The sequence below is a fragment of the Fundulus heteroclitus genome, chromosome 3 (assembly GCF_011125445.2).
Source record: "Fundulus heteroclitus isolate FHET01 chromosome 3, MU-UCD_Fhet_4.1, whole genome shotgun sequence".
NCBI classification, from domain to species: domain Eukaryota; kingdom Metazoa; phylum Chordata; class Actinopteri; order Cyprinodontiformes; family Fundulidae; genus Fundulus; species Fundulus heteroclitus.
In genome coordinates, this window is record NC_046363.1 from 37,903,356 (window position 1) to 37,919,752 (window position 16,397).

Sequence of the window (16,397 nt, forward strand, 5' to 3'; positions counted from 1 at the left end):
ATCGCACATTTACATTTATTCTGCAGTGAGTGATTTATTGCACGTTTGTTGAAGGCTCTGATGGCAGAAATGCTCAGTCTTGTACTGTGTGAGCCACAGCCTGCTGCTAGAGGAGCTGCTAGTTTCTACTGTGTCATGGAGGAAATGAGAGATGTTGTCCAGGATGGAGATCAGCTTTGCCAAGAGAGAAAACAAGATTCTTTTTGGACCCTTTTCCGTGCTGTTACTGACAAATCTACATTTCCGATGCCTTTTCCACAGATGTTGTCAGTTTGTTGACTACTTTCACCACCAATTAATTGGGCCCTATATGGATTTTGTTCAGGCGGAATGAGTTCTAAGTGGACCTGGACCTACAATGGTCTTCTTGTGCGGGACCCACTTGGGTGGATCAAATACATTGGATTAAAGAAATCAGTTCACATTGCACTACACATTTAGGACTTACATTCAGTTCCACTTTTTTTTTTCTTTTACCAGAGTTGTCTACCATCAAACCAATATAGAACATTAGCATGAAGCCAACATGTAAACCATGAACAAACCCATCTTGGGCAATTTTCCTTCTCATATTGCGCCGGTATCTAAATGGTCAGTGGGTCAGTATGCTATCCAAAAAACAAAAAGTCCAGTTTTATTTAGTTGCATAAAATCACATCCATTTGAGTCACACATCCATCCATCCATCCATGCATTTTCTACCACGTCTATCCCTTGTGGGGTTGTGAGGGGTGCTGTTGCCTATCTCCAGCTGTCAATGGGCGAGAAGCGGGGTTCACCCTGGACAGGTCATCGGTCTGTCGCAGGGCAACACGGACAAACAGGACAAACAACCATTCTCCCACACACTCACACCTAAGGAGAACTTAAAGGCCAATTAACCTAACAGTCATGTTTTTGGACTGTGGGAGGAAACCGGACAGAACCCACGCATGCACAGGGAGAACATGTTGAGTCAAATATTGATACAAAATTATTATTATTTAAATCACAGGAACATATTAAGTATGCAGATTACATCGAATATTCACTTCCATTCAGTGCTCCATCTTAAAGGAACTCTGATTCTGCATAAAATTCCAACCATGAGTGAGAAGGACAGTTTGGTTTGAACTGTAAGCTCCGCCCCCAGCTGTCTTTTCCCCCTCGAGAAATCCTCAACATGCACGAGCTTGAGGCGCGTGCACAATCCTCCAGAGAAAACGGAGCTATGTCTCGGGTAAATTATACTTTCCTATGTGAATGGCCATCATTTACATGCATGTCATACTTTTCTGTTTACATACCCTGACGTAAATGTGCTGGAGGAGCTGCTGCTTGGCAACAGCTCTGCACCCTGCTGTGCCATTGGCAGAGAAAGTCGTCCTGGGTTGCCTCCTGTTCGTTGCTTATTCCTACTAAAAAAGCCTGGACACGCTTGATCTCACAATCAATTGGTCAGTTGTTATTATCAAGTTACTTCTTCTAACTCATAACACATTACATAAAAAAGCATTTTTCTTAACCAGGAAAAAATAAATTCAGGTCTATAGTTCCTTTTAACAAAAGCGGCAGTGGATTTTCAAAAAACGTTTTTCTCTTAGAAATAGATTATCAGCTGAAGTACTTCACCAGGCATACTTTCTAGTAAATAAAACAACGAAAAGAAAGTGTCAATGGCACTATCATAGTCTTTGATGTAATGACTAAAGACCCTGCAGATGCAACCATGCAGGTTTACAGTTCATGTCTCTTATCATGAGATTAAACTACAGCCTCTCAATATTCTGAGCTTTGTTTATGGGAAAGATGACGAACCCAAAGCTAGTCTCAGGAGCAACACGTCGGCAGATGTGTGCAAAAATCTAATTATTGCAAAGATTTTTAGATCGGCACAAACTTTAATGTATTTCGTTCGGATTTTACACAATAGACCAAACCAAAGAAGTGCATAATTTTGGAGTAGTAGAAGAAGAATGTTTCCAAAATTAAAAACCCGCATGTATCCAAACATCTGCAAAAGAGTGTTTTGCATTTGCATTCAGTCCCTTTATTCTGAAGCGTGTAAAAACGGGTAGGGAATAAAGTTGTGGAGTTGGCTTGAATTCAATGTCCCAAACTTTGAAAATCTCATGGTACAATGGTGCACTACTTTGGTCAATTACATAACGTACCAATGAAATACACCAAAGCAAGCAGCTGTTGTGCTTTGGATTGGGAAGATGTTTCTACAAAATGAAAATCATGTATAATGGGACGTTATACTTATGTCCATGATTTCATTGGAAAATACTATTTTCTTTGTAGATAATAGGAGATAGTTTAGCCCAATACCTGCACAAAGGTTGAGTGAGTATTTCCAAGTTCACATTAAAAGCTTTGTAATTGATGGAGGAAATCTGAAAATGTGAAGAATATTTGTATGCATTCATATACCGAATGTCTGCATGGTGTGAGCGATTCTGAACGTACAAAATGTGTGAGGAATGATTGTGTTGGTGGGGTTGCCTGCACAAAATGAGTCTTGCATTGCAGTGATCAGTCACTTAGATGATGTAGGCAGCACAATTCATTTTTATGCACATTTTGGGAGCGCTTGTGTGTGAAGGAAGTGAAAGCTAAATTAAAAGTGTTTTCCCAGGTTTTCTTACTGGAATTTACACAATTTACTATAATCAGGCATCAGGTTTGAGTTAGTCTTTAATACAGGGTTTTATCCGATAGATATTTCATCTATAAAAATGTGCACATTTAATTTAAAAGTAGTAATCACAGTTATACATAAGTTAAAAGCAACAAGCCATTGGGCCTGAAATTAATCAGCTTAGCAAGGCTGACTCAAGATCGCGTTAGTTCTTTCTTTTTTTTAATTGAATTTTTTACAATTTGTAATTGCATTTTTCAGTTTAAGATCCACACATAGAAACTGGCTGTTGGGATCTAAATTAACCGTCTATCAATCAGGATGCCGTCTGCTGACTTTACATGTTGCGCATGCGCTTCTCACCACGCAAGGTTTGGATCCTTCCAAAAGATGAAACAACAGGTGACCGCGGTGAAGTTGTTTTGAAGTTGGATATTGGATATTAAAGCTCCGCGGGATCAGCGGGGTCTAGCTCACGGTTGATCCGATTGAGGGACTCCGATTTCGACCAGCGTCTCTCAGCTGCTCCCTCCTCCCACAGCCGTGTTGCGGTTAGGAACCGTCAACAACTTTTTTAAACAAGCACTCTTGAGAAACAAAAATCAATAAATTTCTTAACTTGTGACCAGCTAAGACGAAACTAATATGAAATCATTCCAATAGATAACATTGGAACAAGCACACTTGTTTTTATTCCATTTTAAGCTATTTTCAATTTATAAAATATTTTTAAAGACAAAAATTGGGAGAGAAAATCTGTTTCTCTCACTCTGCTGAGTTCTCCTACTGTTCTCCAATTTGCATTGCTTGCCGTTATTTCAGCTTTTAACTTTTTGTTCTCGCTCTTTTTTTCTTCTTCATAGTAGGTACACCTGATCTGGCGTTCTGTTAACTATGACTTCATCCAGGGAAGACAGATCACCCGCTATTACCATCTAATGTAGAACAGATTACTGGCTCAATATGTGCTTCTGTGTTTTTTTTGTCTCTCTTTTGTCTCTCTTGTTGTGTCTCTGCTCTGTCTTCTGTAACCCCCAGTCGGTCGAGGCAGACCGTTCATACTGAGCCTAGTCCTGCTGGAGGTTTTTCATTCCTGTTAAAGGGGAGTTTTTCTTCCCACTGTCGCTTCATGCTTGCTCAATATGAGGGATTGCTGCAAAGCCATGGACAATGCAGACGACTCTCACTGTGGCTCTACGCTTCTCCAGGAGTGAATGCTGCTTGTCAAGACTTTGATGCAACCTGCTGGCTTTGCTTAGATAGGACATTTTTTTGACCAATGTGTATAATCTGACCCAATCTGTATAACCTGATTGAATTTGACTTTGGAAAATGTCTTGAGATGACATGTTTCATGAATTGGAGCTATATAACTAAAATTTAATTGAATTAACTTAATTGAATTGATTTGGATAGATGACAAGCAAATAAACACCCTACTCTGTGACAGGAGAGGAGCGTGTACTGTATTACTATACAACTGAACAGGTATCTTTTCTGTTGTATTTTAACAGATCCAGAGTGACAACTGTGACAGATGGTTCCATGCCCTGTGCCTTGACATAAAGAGCACAGAATATGAAAATGCAAAGAAAGGCAGCTGGAACTGTACATTGTGCAACTTATATGCAAACTTTGTACTCAGTCTAACAATGTTCAAAATAAATACTTTAGAGTTATATGTTGTCAATAAAACTGTACTTTGTTTCAACAGCATCTAGGCTGTGCCTCATCTAGCTAGTGTAGTAGAACAATTTCACACAGATTTGGAGTCAGTGAGTCACATGACCTGGAAGCTATTGAAGAAAAATATTTTATGTTTATTATAAAAAAATTAAAAAAATATAAAAACACTTAAAATGGAAAAAAAATGATCGTGTCTCATCTGGCTAAGGTAATAGAACAATTTCACACAAATTTGGAGTCAGTGGGTCACATGCCATGATAGCTATTTAAGAAATATAAAAAAAATAATTATTATACAAAAATCTTAAAAAAATAGAAAAAGACTTAAAATGGAATAAAAATGAGTGAGCCCCATCAGCCTAACGTAGTAGAACAATTTCACACAGATTTGGAGTCAGTGAGTCACATGACCTGGAAGCTATTGAAGACAAATCCTTTATTTTTATTATAAAAAAATCTAAAAAAAACAACATAAAATACTTAAAATGGAATAAAAATGAGTGTGACTCATCTGGTTAAAGTAGTAGAACAATTTAACCCAGTGTTTGAATCAGTGAGTCACATGACCTGGAAGCTATTGAAGAAAAATCGTTTTTTATCTTTAAAAATATCTTTAAAAAATTAAAATAGCTTAAAATGGAATAAAAACAACTGTTCCTTACAAATGTTATCTATTAGCATAATTTTATATTAGTTTAGTCTTAGCTGGTCACAAGATAAGGAATTTATTGATTTTTATTTTTCTCAAGAGTGCTTGGTTCAAAAATTTGTTGACGGTCCCTAACTGCACCACCGCGTGTGGGAGGAGGGAACAGCTGAGAGATCAACCGTGAGCTAGATCCCGCTGACTCCACGGAGCTTGAATATCCAATAACCAACTTCACCGCGGTCAACAGGTGGGAGTTTCTAAGTGTGCGTAAACTACCCTGTTAGTGGTAAATATACATTTTTAAAGTAGAATTATGACATTTAATCAGATTGAATCTTTTTTTTTTTACATTAACTGGATCAGTTGAAATAACCTTGACGTCACTTATCTGCAGCAGGTGTGCCCATCGCTTTAATTAAACTTCTGCACCGATGTCAGCGGCTCAATTCAACCCAGGATAAGTGAGTGATTAAAGCTATGGCTCCATAAATGTGTGGGTGGTGGTGGCAGTTATTAAAGTTGGGTTTAATTCAGTTATTAAATGCGCAAACTGTTAAACTTTGCTATTAAATAACTCTGCACAACAATTTACCGCGCCGTAAAGTTGCAGCAAACTGATGGCAAATCCAGCCATGGTTGCAAAGCACTTCCGGGGCTTATGACTGGTTGTTTACCTTCTGAGATAATTATTTTATGAAAAAAAGGGAACTCAAGTGCATTTAAAATATGATACCGCCCCAAAATGCGGCAATGAAAATATATAAAACTTGCAACTACAAATGTTTCCTTCAGAAAGCTTTGGTAGCAGATAAAGCAGGCCTAATCAAAGTCTACATGTTTCCAGCACTTAAGTTTGAATATAAACCCGGAAAACCTATAATAGTTCCTTCAGCACAACATTTTAAAGAAAAACTATTTCCACATGCAATACTTGTTCCCATAGACATCATATACGTAGACGCGTCATAGGGCGCAGGTTCGCACGTCAACGTCACCGCCATATTGTATGTGGCAGAAAAAAGTTGAGTTCTGTTATTGTGAACGTGGATCAGAGAAGATGCCTCATTCCTGTGCTGCAATAAATACACACACACACACACACACACACACACACACACACACACACACACACACACACACATACACACACACACACATATATATATATATATATATATATATATATATATATATATATATATATATATATATTGTGTGTGTGTATGTGTTATGAATATAAGGATCAATTTGGTAAATCTAAACATTGTGGTCTTCATTATTTCATAAAATCGTGTCACATGTGAACCTTTAGGAACAGACTTTTTGGGTGAGTATTAAAGAGGCAAAATTAATAATATGAGGGAAAAAAGTCCTAGGTCAATAAAGTCAAAATAAACAAACAAACACAAAAGTGATAATGTTATGATAAAAACATCATATTATGAGAATTAAGGGGGAACATTTCCAGAATAGCCACAGTTTGCAGAATTATTTCACTCCTGGAGTAATAGGGCCAGGTTAGATTATTTTAAATATTTTTATTCTTTAGGAGAATAAATTCAGGAGAATGAAGCTAAAGGGATACGAAAATAAACTTGTAATATTACAAAAAAAAAAAATACTACGAATACAAAGTATATTCAGAGATTAAAGTCCCTCTGATACTGTTTAAGTGACTGAGTAACTGCAGATTTGCCACATTTAAGATGGCGGACGCTCTGACACATCGCAGCATAGGCAGAACCCGCCCAATGACGCGTCTACTCTTATATTATGTCTATGCTTGTTCCCCTTACAACTAATTTCAAATTGGTTACAGGTTTCTGCTAACCAGAATAGTGTGCATGCGTGGAATTACGAAAAGAATAAACGGACCAAGACTTTTTGCACCATTTCAGAAAGTTTAAAGTACTCAGGCGTCATTAAAGAAAGAACATTTTAAATTAATTTCTGTTTTAAATTGGGAAAAAATCTGTTACATGCTCGGCAACAAATTAAGCATGCAATATTTCTCGAAACAAGATTTTTTGTAGGTCTGAAAAGTGTCTGAGACATTTGATTTAATAAAAGAAGGGTAAATAGTTTCCTCACTTTTTGGGATGAATATTTTCTATGTTGTTTAGATAATTTTTAATTTCCGGGAATAAAAATTCTAACTTTTTTTTCATTCTTGCTGTATTTAGCCATGTTTGTGGCCCCACTTAGTATGATATTAGAAAAATACAAATAAATATGGCTAATAAAAGAAAAATAATTGATGATTTTCCTAAAAGTGGTTCATTTAAAAAGACATAAATCTGTCGCTGACAATCTAATCCTAAAAGAAAAACTGTTAAAAATGTCTGTCTGTGTCAGCTCTATTTGCTGGATAGGCCAAGTTTGGATCATTCTTGAACAGTGGTTGGCGGGGTTGCAGGGGCCACGCAGAATTATTGCAAGTGGGCCCCCTACACTTTGGACACCTTAGTTTGATGAATTATGCGCTCTGTACAACTTCTACTGAAAGAAATATAGACAAATGGGAGTTGGTCCTAAAATTGGAAGTGTGTCAGACTCTGACATTGAGAACAGAATTAATTTTTCTCTTAAATCTAGTCACATTTGCTGGCAACTGTCAGGAGACACTTGCTTATATATTTTTTGCAATATCACTATAGACTGTGACAATTCTAGCCAAAGTTTGTCACCATTTAATGATCCTAATCATCTTTGTGCATTTTTGTACATTTCAATCAAAGTTGAATGATTGTATGAATGATTTATTTCAGATAATCTAGTGAAATTATAAATTTAATACATACCAACATTTTGTATAAATAATAATAATATATATAAATATATTTAATATATATATAATTTGGTGATTTCTGTCATCTAATAGCATCACGTATATTTTTTACAAAATATTTTCTTTTCAGGTTTTTTTTTTATTGGAGAAACATGTTCAGTGACTTTATGCTACAAGAGTTTAAAGTATATATTTGGAATTCTATGCTCTACTAGATTTAAGTTTGGAATTTACTGTGCCACATTTAATGTTTAAGTACAAACTTTTAATTAATTTAGCTTAATTGTCAAGATTAGCTGAGAACTTGGTATACAGCAGGATGGAGCATAACTCAGGTGCTGGGTCAGGTCTCTGCTGTAGTTTAAGCACAAGTTGATTTCCTTTTCTGTACAGTGGCAGATCAAAACTGTTATTAATGTTATGTTTCTTACAGAACAGGTCCATACCGTGTGCTTTTATTAAGCAAATATATATAAATCTTATTTATGCCACAGTGTGTTTGTTCTGCAATTCTCTTACAGTTCTCATCTGTATCAAGCACAGCAGAGTTTCAACCCTCTTTGCTCACACCCATCAAGGTCCTGGTTACCAGTCTCAAGGTATAAAAATTTCCATTTCTGCCACTAAAATCTCCACCATATCGTTCGGATGGTTTAAAGTGAGAAGAAGTGATGGAGGAACCACAGTTTTGTCCTATTGTATGACTAATGTGAAGCTCCCTTACCCGATTTCTTTCTTTTGCACAGACTCGTCACGCAATTCAGTTTCAGTTCAGTTTAATCAAATGGCGCCATTTCACAATATGTCATATGTGTATTAAGGCAGTTCTATTGAATCATACAGACAGACTGGTTAAAAAGTTTTCCATCTTCACAGTTCTCCTGTTTACAAGAAAGACGGCCGGCAGTCAAGGAGCGCCACGCCATTACTGTTATTAAGGTAATACTTTTAATGTACACTTTAGGCAAGGCAAGTTTATTTATAAAGCTCTGTTCCGTACCAAGATGATTTAAATTGCTGTACATGAACAAAAAAAAAGAAAACATTACAGAGGAAAGAAAAACATTAGAGACACAGACGGAAAACATTGCAGAGGAAAGCACGTTGTAGAATAGTAGCAGCAGGTCAACATATAAGACAAGTTGGACTACGAGCTTTAACATTTTAAGGCAACTCTAAACAAATAGGTTTATAATCTTGATTTAAATGAATTTAGGGTTTCAGCGATTTTTACAATCCTCTGGGAGTTTGTTCCAGGTAAGTGGAGCATAAAAATTAAATGCTGCTTCTCCGTGTTTGGTTCTGCCTCTAGGTATGCAGAGCAGATTTGAGCCAGAAGACCCGAGTGGTCTGGAGGGTTGATGCACTGTGATGTATTTAGTTGCTAAATCCTGCTCAAACATTAGTCCTTTAATCCTGGAAATGTTCTTCAGGTGATAGAAAGCCGACCTTTTAATTGTGTTTAGATGTTTTTGGAGGTTCAGGTCTGAGTCCATCACTACTCCCAGATTTCGGGCCTGATCAGTGGTTCCTAGCTGAAGCAGCTGAAGCTGTGTGCTAACTTTTGATCTCTCCTCTATTGGTCCAAAAATTATTACTTCATTTTGTTTTTTATTGATCTGAAGAAAATTTTGGTAAATCCATGTATTGATTTTTTTCTAAGCATTTACTCAGTGCTTGAATGGGTTCATCGTCACCTGGTGACATGGTGATGTAGAGCTGTGTGTCTGCATAGTTTTGGTAACTTATGTTGGTTTTTTTATGATCTGAGCTAAAGGGAACATGTAGATATTGAATAGGAGGGGAATCAGGATGGACCCTTGGGGGAACGTCACATAGGATTTTTGTGGTCTCTAATGTAAAGTTACCTACTTTAATATGTTAAGAGGCTACACACGGCTGTTGTGGTAAGCAGGTTACTGTACGCTCTCCAGCAGAACCTATAGCCATTGAATTAACCCAGTTACTATTATCTCATTAGACTCTGTGTTACTGTATAAGGAGTACAACAAGAAGTGATATTCTACAAAATTAGCAAGTTTACGTCAAAAGTTACATTAAATTCAGTCGGTGTTTAGTTCATATTTTTGCTTCCACCATTTTGTGCATCAGCTACAAAAGGTAAATAAGCCTTTTAATTATACCTATTTTTTTTAGTTGGCACTGACAATTAATGTATCAGTGGGACTGAAGTAGAATTAAAATTCTCATTTTTTTAATCCTTAACTAAAAGGAACAATTTGGTAAATCATTGTCATGATTATACGAAGCAAGTCATATAAGCAAATTTAAACAGACTGTCAACAATCACCTGTGTTCTCTCACGCTTTCCAATAATGTCTGTTAAGACGACAAAAACTAAATGTCCAATAAACGTTTATAGTGGAAATCCCATTGGTATGTTTTCTTCAGTTTAGCTTTTATTCATAGGAGAGTTGTGCCTGGTCCGTTGACAGTATAAGCAGTATTGTTAGAGGACAGCAGACCTGGCCATTATGAACTCCAAAACACTGCTTTTTGCTGCCGGTTTTGCAACACGTGTACATTCTTAGTGACAGTGACATCTCAGTGCCAGGGTTATTGTGTGATGCATTATCCTCCCATAATTATCTCCGTATAATTCCCACTGTGGTTCAGCTGAAAGCGTTGCTCTGACCTAGAGATGCCTGCTAATGTTGTAATGTCCCAGAGTGGGCAAAGGGAATCAATCCAGCCATTCACAATCAAATCAAGGCTTGTATAAGCGAAGTGAAAGCAGCAATCAGTAAATGTCAATTGATTTCTTTTCTTCTCCAGAAACGTAGAATTGTAGCACTTTAACGTGTGTACACGGAAACAGAATTACCAGGCTTTAAATTACTTTTTACTTGTGGCCTTTTCACTACAGCTATAATATTAACTCTTAAAAAAATGAAGAATAATTGTTCAAACTGGACTTGCATGTTTTCTCAGAACAGTTGGGTGCATTTTTCGTTAACAGCGGTTCTGTCCATGTATAATGTTTAATGGCCTACAGTGTAGGTTATCATCAGGCAGCGTTGTCTTTAAGTTTTATCTGACTACACTTCCTCTACCCATTCTGACTCTGGGAGCTAAGTTACCTGCGTTGTTCCACAGCGGAGCGTGTCTGGGTGGCGCTATGTGGAACAATGATGCAAGTGCATGACCTCTACGAGGTATAAATGTTTCTAGAAACTGGTCATTAGTTTTGCACACCAGCTTTGTGACATCTTTGCCTTTTCTTTGTGACAGCCTCAGTTGTCTTAAGTTCTTGGGTTTCCTGAACTCATTTGCTCTTTTGCTTCCTCCACATCATTAATCTGGATTTGTTTCCAGATGTGGTTGTGGCGATCTTGGTGGCTCTCTCTGTTCTGTTCTAATTGACTTTTTGGTTAGGGAAACTTCTTTAACTTCACACTAACTTATTTGTGTAGGCAAGGGGGCCCGTTCTTCGTACGTTGCTAACTCAGTTAGCTGGATTTGATTGTTGACGATTTGGCATGATCTTGGATCGTTTGGTTCTTCGAAAGACTTCCTGCACTTGTTGTCATAGCAACATGTGCGCCAGCTTAAACCTGCTCGCGAGCAGGCTTATTTCATGTAAACAGGATTTGATCGCAGGTTTATAAGCGGAGGAGATGGCGAAGTCTGTCGTAGCCATGTCCGTTTTTACGACAGCAACCTGTTGCGGAAGGTGCAAGAATAATTCTCAGAGCTTTTCGAATTAATCGTGCATTGCGAGACAGATGGGACCCTTTAGCGCAGCGCGACAGTGTAATTGTAGAGAGATATCGTTTTTCTCGTGAGGCTGTTATTTACATAATTAATTTGTTGGAACCACACATTAAGTGCTCAACACGGAGTGATTTTATTTTGTTGAGTGCATTTAAAAGTGGCTTTTAAAAAACAGGAAAAAGTGGCTTTTTAAAATAAAGTATAATAATTAAAGGCTACCATTTTGTAGAATATTCTTGTATTTCACTTTTACTTGTCCCCATGTTCTAGTGGTCCTGTGGAGGCTCTGATATAAAAAGAACAAAGTAAATATGAAATTATTAAAATGCACAAATACATACTGTAGAAAGTGATAGAAACATCTACCATGGACAGTATTTACGCATTTAATTTGTCTGATACTTTTTGCCAGCCCTCTCTCCTGACTTTAGCAGACTTTGAGGTGTTCCCTGTTTTTTTTAATACTTTATTTTTGTCATTTTAGTAGTTTTAGAAATATACATACATACATACATACATACATACATACATACATACATACATACATACATACGTACATACATTGAACAATTGGACCCCCCTCCAACAAAAATTACAGAGCAACTAGTTTGACAGAAGCAGTTGAATAATAATCAAAAAAAAGGAAAAAAGTAATTACATTACTCATACAGTTGGTGTCAAGTTCTGATGAATGTTCCATTTTCTCCAGTATTTATTGTATTTATAAGTGGCAAGTGTTAATGAAAAAGTCATGCAATGTGTGAATTTCCTCAATTATGTCCTTCCAGTCCGAACATGATGGTGGTTCCGCATCAAGCCACCTGCGAGTTATAGCTTTCTTTGCACCTGCTATTAATGTTAGTAGGAGATATCGGACTTCCTCAGCTCTTGGGGTAAACTAACCCAGGAAAACCGTAAAAAAATTACAGCGTAAATTTAAGTCCATTTTAGTATTGATTTCTTTTATCACTCCTGACCAGTAGGGTGCGATCTTAGTACATTCCCAGAAGACATGAAAATGTTCTGCAGACACATTCCTACAGTTCGTCCAACATTTTGCCTTCTCAGAGTCGTTACAATGTTTACTTTTAATGTTAGGTGTAACACAAAAACGCACCATGCATGTCCAGGAAAATTCACTCCATAGGTCAGAACTTGACGTGTGGATCACAAAATTACAAATATTTAACCAAACATCATCAATTATTGTTATTTTAGCTTCTTTTTCCCATTTAACCTTAAGACATGTTGTATTACATTTTCTCTCTGTTTGTAGACATGAGTATAAGTTTGGATATTGTTTTTTTTTTTTTTGGGAGGTCTGCCGTTGCTGGAATCTAATAAGATTTTAAGTATACCTGTCTCATCTTCCTCCAAAAATTTTATATTTTTATTGTAATGGCATCTTAGCTGAATGTATCTAAAGAAATCACATTTTTCCAGGTTATAGTTATCTTTAAGTTGACTTAAAACTCTTTATTCACTATCGTTTGTAATATTCCAGTAACTTTTTTGTGACTACTGTGTAAATCCCCTGTCATTTTAATTATGATTCAAATTCGGCATAACCTTCTATTAAAAGCTCGTGTTCTGCTTGGGAGAAAAACTGTGGGCGTTCTTTGGCCATGCTGAACAGCCAATAGCAGCGCTGCTGATCATTGTTTCTACTATCGATACATTTCCCCTTTTAAACAAACGCATGAACGCGCAGTTATCTCAGATAACTCAATCCAGCCATACTAATCATAAACAACAGGTGTGTTCGAAGAACCCAAATTAGGCGGATCATGATTAGCCCGATGATATTATCTTGGATGTCTCATTTAATCTTGGATGTTTTAATCAACGTATGAAGAACGAGCCCCTGTAGCTGTTCAGAAATGAAGTCTGCTTGCTTTGTGGGCTGTTTGTTGTTTTCAGATTAAAAGGTTAGAAGGGGTCAAATTTCCACTCATTTGTCAAAAGTTGACCAGATGATTTCACTTTAAACCATCTCTGGTATTTAATTATAACATGCCACTGACTCAGAGTTGTCATCTTACCTTTATCTTGAAATCACTTGCTAATTGCATAGGTTCATAATATATGCTGTATTATTGAGTGAAGTAAAAATCTGAATTATAATGTTCCAGTAAAACGAATGGAAATATCAAAATATGTCCCACTCAACCCCGGTTATCGACACCTCCTGATAAAGATGGGGGAGGGGGGGAGGCTTCTGTTGCATAATTTAACACTAAAGTATTTGGTAAAATTCAAACTTTACATTACATTTATTTAGTACATTTATTTAGTGTGGGGAATAAAATGCCTTATTAAGAAATGTTGGCGTTTAACCTCATTCTGGCTCCACTGGTGCCATTACCGGTAACGCTAACAAATCCTGTAAAGTAAATGTAGAAATAAATATTCATATTTGTAATCTATGCTTTACTATTTTAAGATGATTAAAGTTTCTGGAAAACATCTATTTGGTAACCCATGGCTTCCTGTTTCTCTGGGTTATAAAGGCCCATTTCTCAAGAACAAAGCACATGGCCTTCAGGTAAGACCAATGTGTCTCGATCTTCTTAAGTCAGAAATGGATACAAAAAAATAGCTACACGTCTGAACTTGCCCTTATTTTCAGTCAGAGCATTAAATAGAAAACAACTAGAACTGTTGCTGCCATGCATAGTGAGGACAAGTGGTAAGAGAGGTATAAAAGCAACAATTTACACTAATGTACGTGCCAACTAGTTGATTGGTAGCGCTGGCAGGAAAAAGCTTTTCTTGTTCAACATGACGAACTTAAATGTGTGAACTTTGGTAAAACACTACTGGGACTTTAGCTGGAGCCGTGCTTTAGTCTGACGAGGAGAATAAAATTCTCTGGCCAAAACCCACAAGCTGGGCATGGGGCACCTCTAATAGTAAAGGATGCTCTGTATGTTATATCTTTGAATTTATTAAATTTGCTCTCTTTACGATTTGTGACGTGTGAAAGTAAGATGTGTTTGTGGAGGAATTTAGAAGGTTATGCAGAATTAATGCTAGTCTTGGGCAAATGTGAAACTCAATGTGTAAAAATAGCGAGTTATGCAAAATAATTTTATTATTTTGCTTCTAATGAACCTATTTGTCTTGGTTTTTGTCTCATCGCCACGGTTGTAAGGTACACCTGAATATTAATGGGAAGACTGTATCCGGTAAAGATAAATAAATAAATAAATAAATAAAAACGTTCTTATGTTTAAATATTTTCACCTCCAGTTTGTTTTAATACCTCTGCTTGGGGTGCATTTCCGTTTCTGTCCAAAAGATGGCAGTGTAGCCCAAAGGAAGGGCCAATCACCTTCATAGTCTCTCTGGTGTTTGGGGCCCCGAGCTTTCATCTGTTGGCTTCAATTTATTTCATCACAGTATACTGCAGCTGATCTAATGGCATGTACATTTTGTTGTCACCTAAAGGGAATTTCTTGTCATGCTCCCAAATTGATGTACCTGTTTGTAGCCTTGGACAGTATTTGTGCTGCAGCGTCTCCAGGAGTGTGTGAGCAGCATACAGCTCTCTCTGAACAGTTACCGTGAGGTACATTTAAACAGCAGGTTATGGATTTAGAGTTGGAAAGTGAGCTCTGTGTAAAGCTTTGCAGACTTAATTTGATTACCACCGAGGGAACGTTGAACCCTTTGATCCTTCAGCCGCCGAAGGTCACGTCGCGTACAATGCAGCTTGTTTTCATCCGCTGCGCTCAGGAAACGTGTCGTTGTTGGGATGTTTTGCATCTTTAACTTCAAAATATCTCCTGATTTGCTGCAGGAAGTTTTTTTTTTTTTTTTTTGATGCAGCTCCCGACCATGACCTGCGATATCATCTTAAGTTCTTTGATATAAACTGAAAGATCCAGCCGCTATTACGAAAAGAGAGTGTAATCTCTCTAAATGCCTGTGTCCTTCACCCTATCTGATCTTCCCTGTCCACTTATGTTCCTAATTCCAGTTCCTACATGGCATTAAAGCAATCTGAGTTCACTTTAATAAGGCAGGAACCAATCAGGGTATTAAATTAAGTGATTCTTTTTTTTTATAGGGGCGGGGGTGGTCTAATTAAATTAAGACAGAATCAGAGAAATTCCTTTCAGATATTGATCAGGGACGAGCGTCATCGATTTTTCTCTGTAATTTTCTAACCCAGAGTTTCCACTGTTCCACTCGTGCGTTCTTTCCTTCGCATTAATCAGCAGTGTTTTTCACATTACGCCCCGTTGGCCGTACGCTGGGCGATGTCAGGAATCCTGACGTACAGCGGCCATTTTTTTTTTTTTCAGAGACGCATCTGAATCAGCGGTCTCATTAACATTTGCACGCCCCCTCAGACAGTGCCTGGCATGACCCCCACCACCTCCTCAAAATTGCTCAATTGAGCTTTTCCTTCCGCAGTTATGTGCAGTGATGAGGAACTGTGACATTTACGTTAGCACCGCTCCGGAACGATCTGTAGCCCTGCACGAGTTTTCAGCGCAGACTTTAGGCTCAAAACAGGTCACAGGATCAAAAGCGCCTCTCGCCCCGAGGATCCACCGAGTCGATCCTTTCCATTTCTGCATCAAATGGGTTTTTTTCCCTCTCTTGCTCTCCCCCCCATCTCTTTCTAACTCGGTGGAACACATTTAGATCCTGACTAGAACTCCTCGGTGCCCACTCATCACTCTGCGTGCTGTTTGAAGATTACTATGCTCAGAGACATCCGCACTGGGCATCCAGGCAGCTTAGAGGCCAAAATCCATAATCCCTTACCCTTCATGGGAATTCTCCATGCACTTCAACATGCTGAAATACAGCCCCGCCGCAGCAGGCACTCATGGCCGAGGAGCTACTGGACCCGGAGGCTGAGATAGATGGATGACATGTCTCAATGAATGTGGAGGAAGTTG

At 37.7% G+C, this 16,397-nt stretch overlaps 1 long non-coding RNA gene across 2 annotated transcripts in view; it reads left to right on the forward strand.

Moving 5' to 3' along the window:
• The first annotated feature begins 5,130 nt into the window (after positions 1-5,130).
• Positions 5,131-16,397, forward strand: part of LOC105935549 — a 58,543-nt gene continuing 47,276 nt past the window's right edge. For both annotated transcript variants that reach the window (XR_004930729.1, XR_004930730.1), the window contains exons 1-4: positions 5,131-5,241; positions 5,353-5,419; positions 8,268-8,345; positions 8,623-8,685. This is a non-coding gene — a long non-coding RNA (uncharacterized LOC105935549). The remainder of the gene's footprint in view (positions 5,242-5,352; positions 5,420-8,267; positions 8,346-8,622; positions 8,686-16,397) is intronic.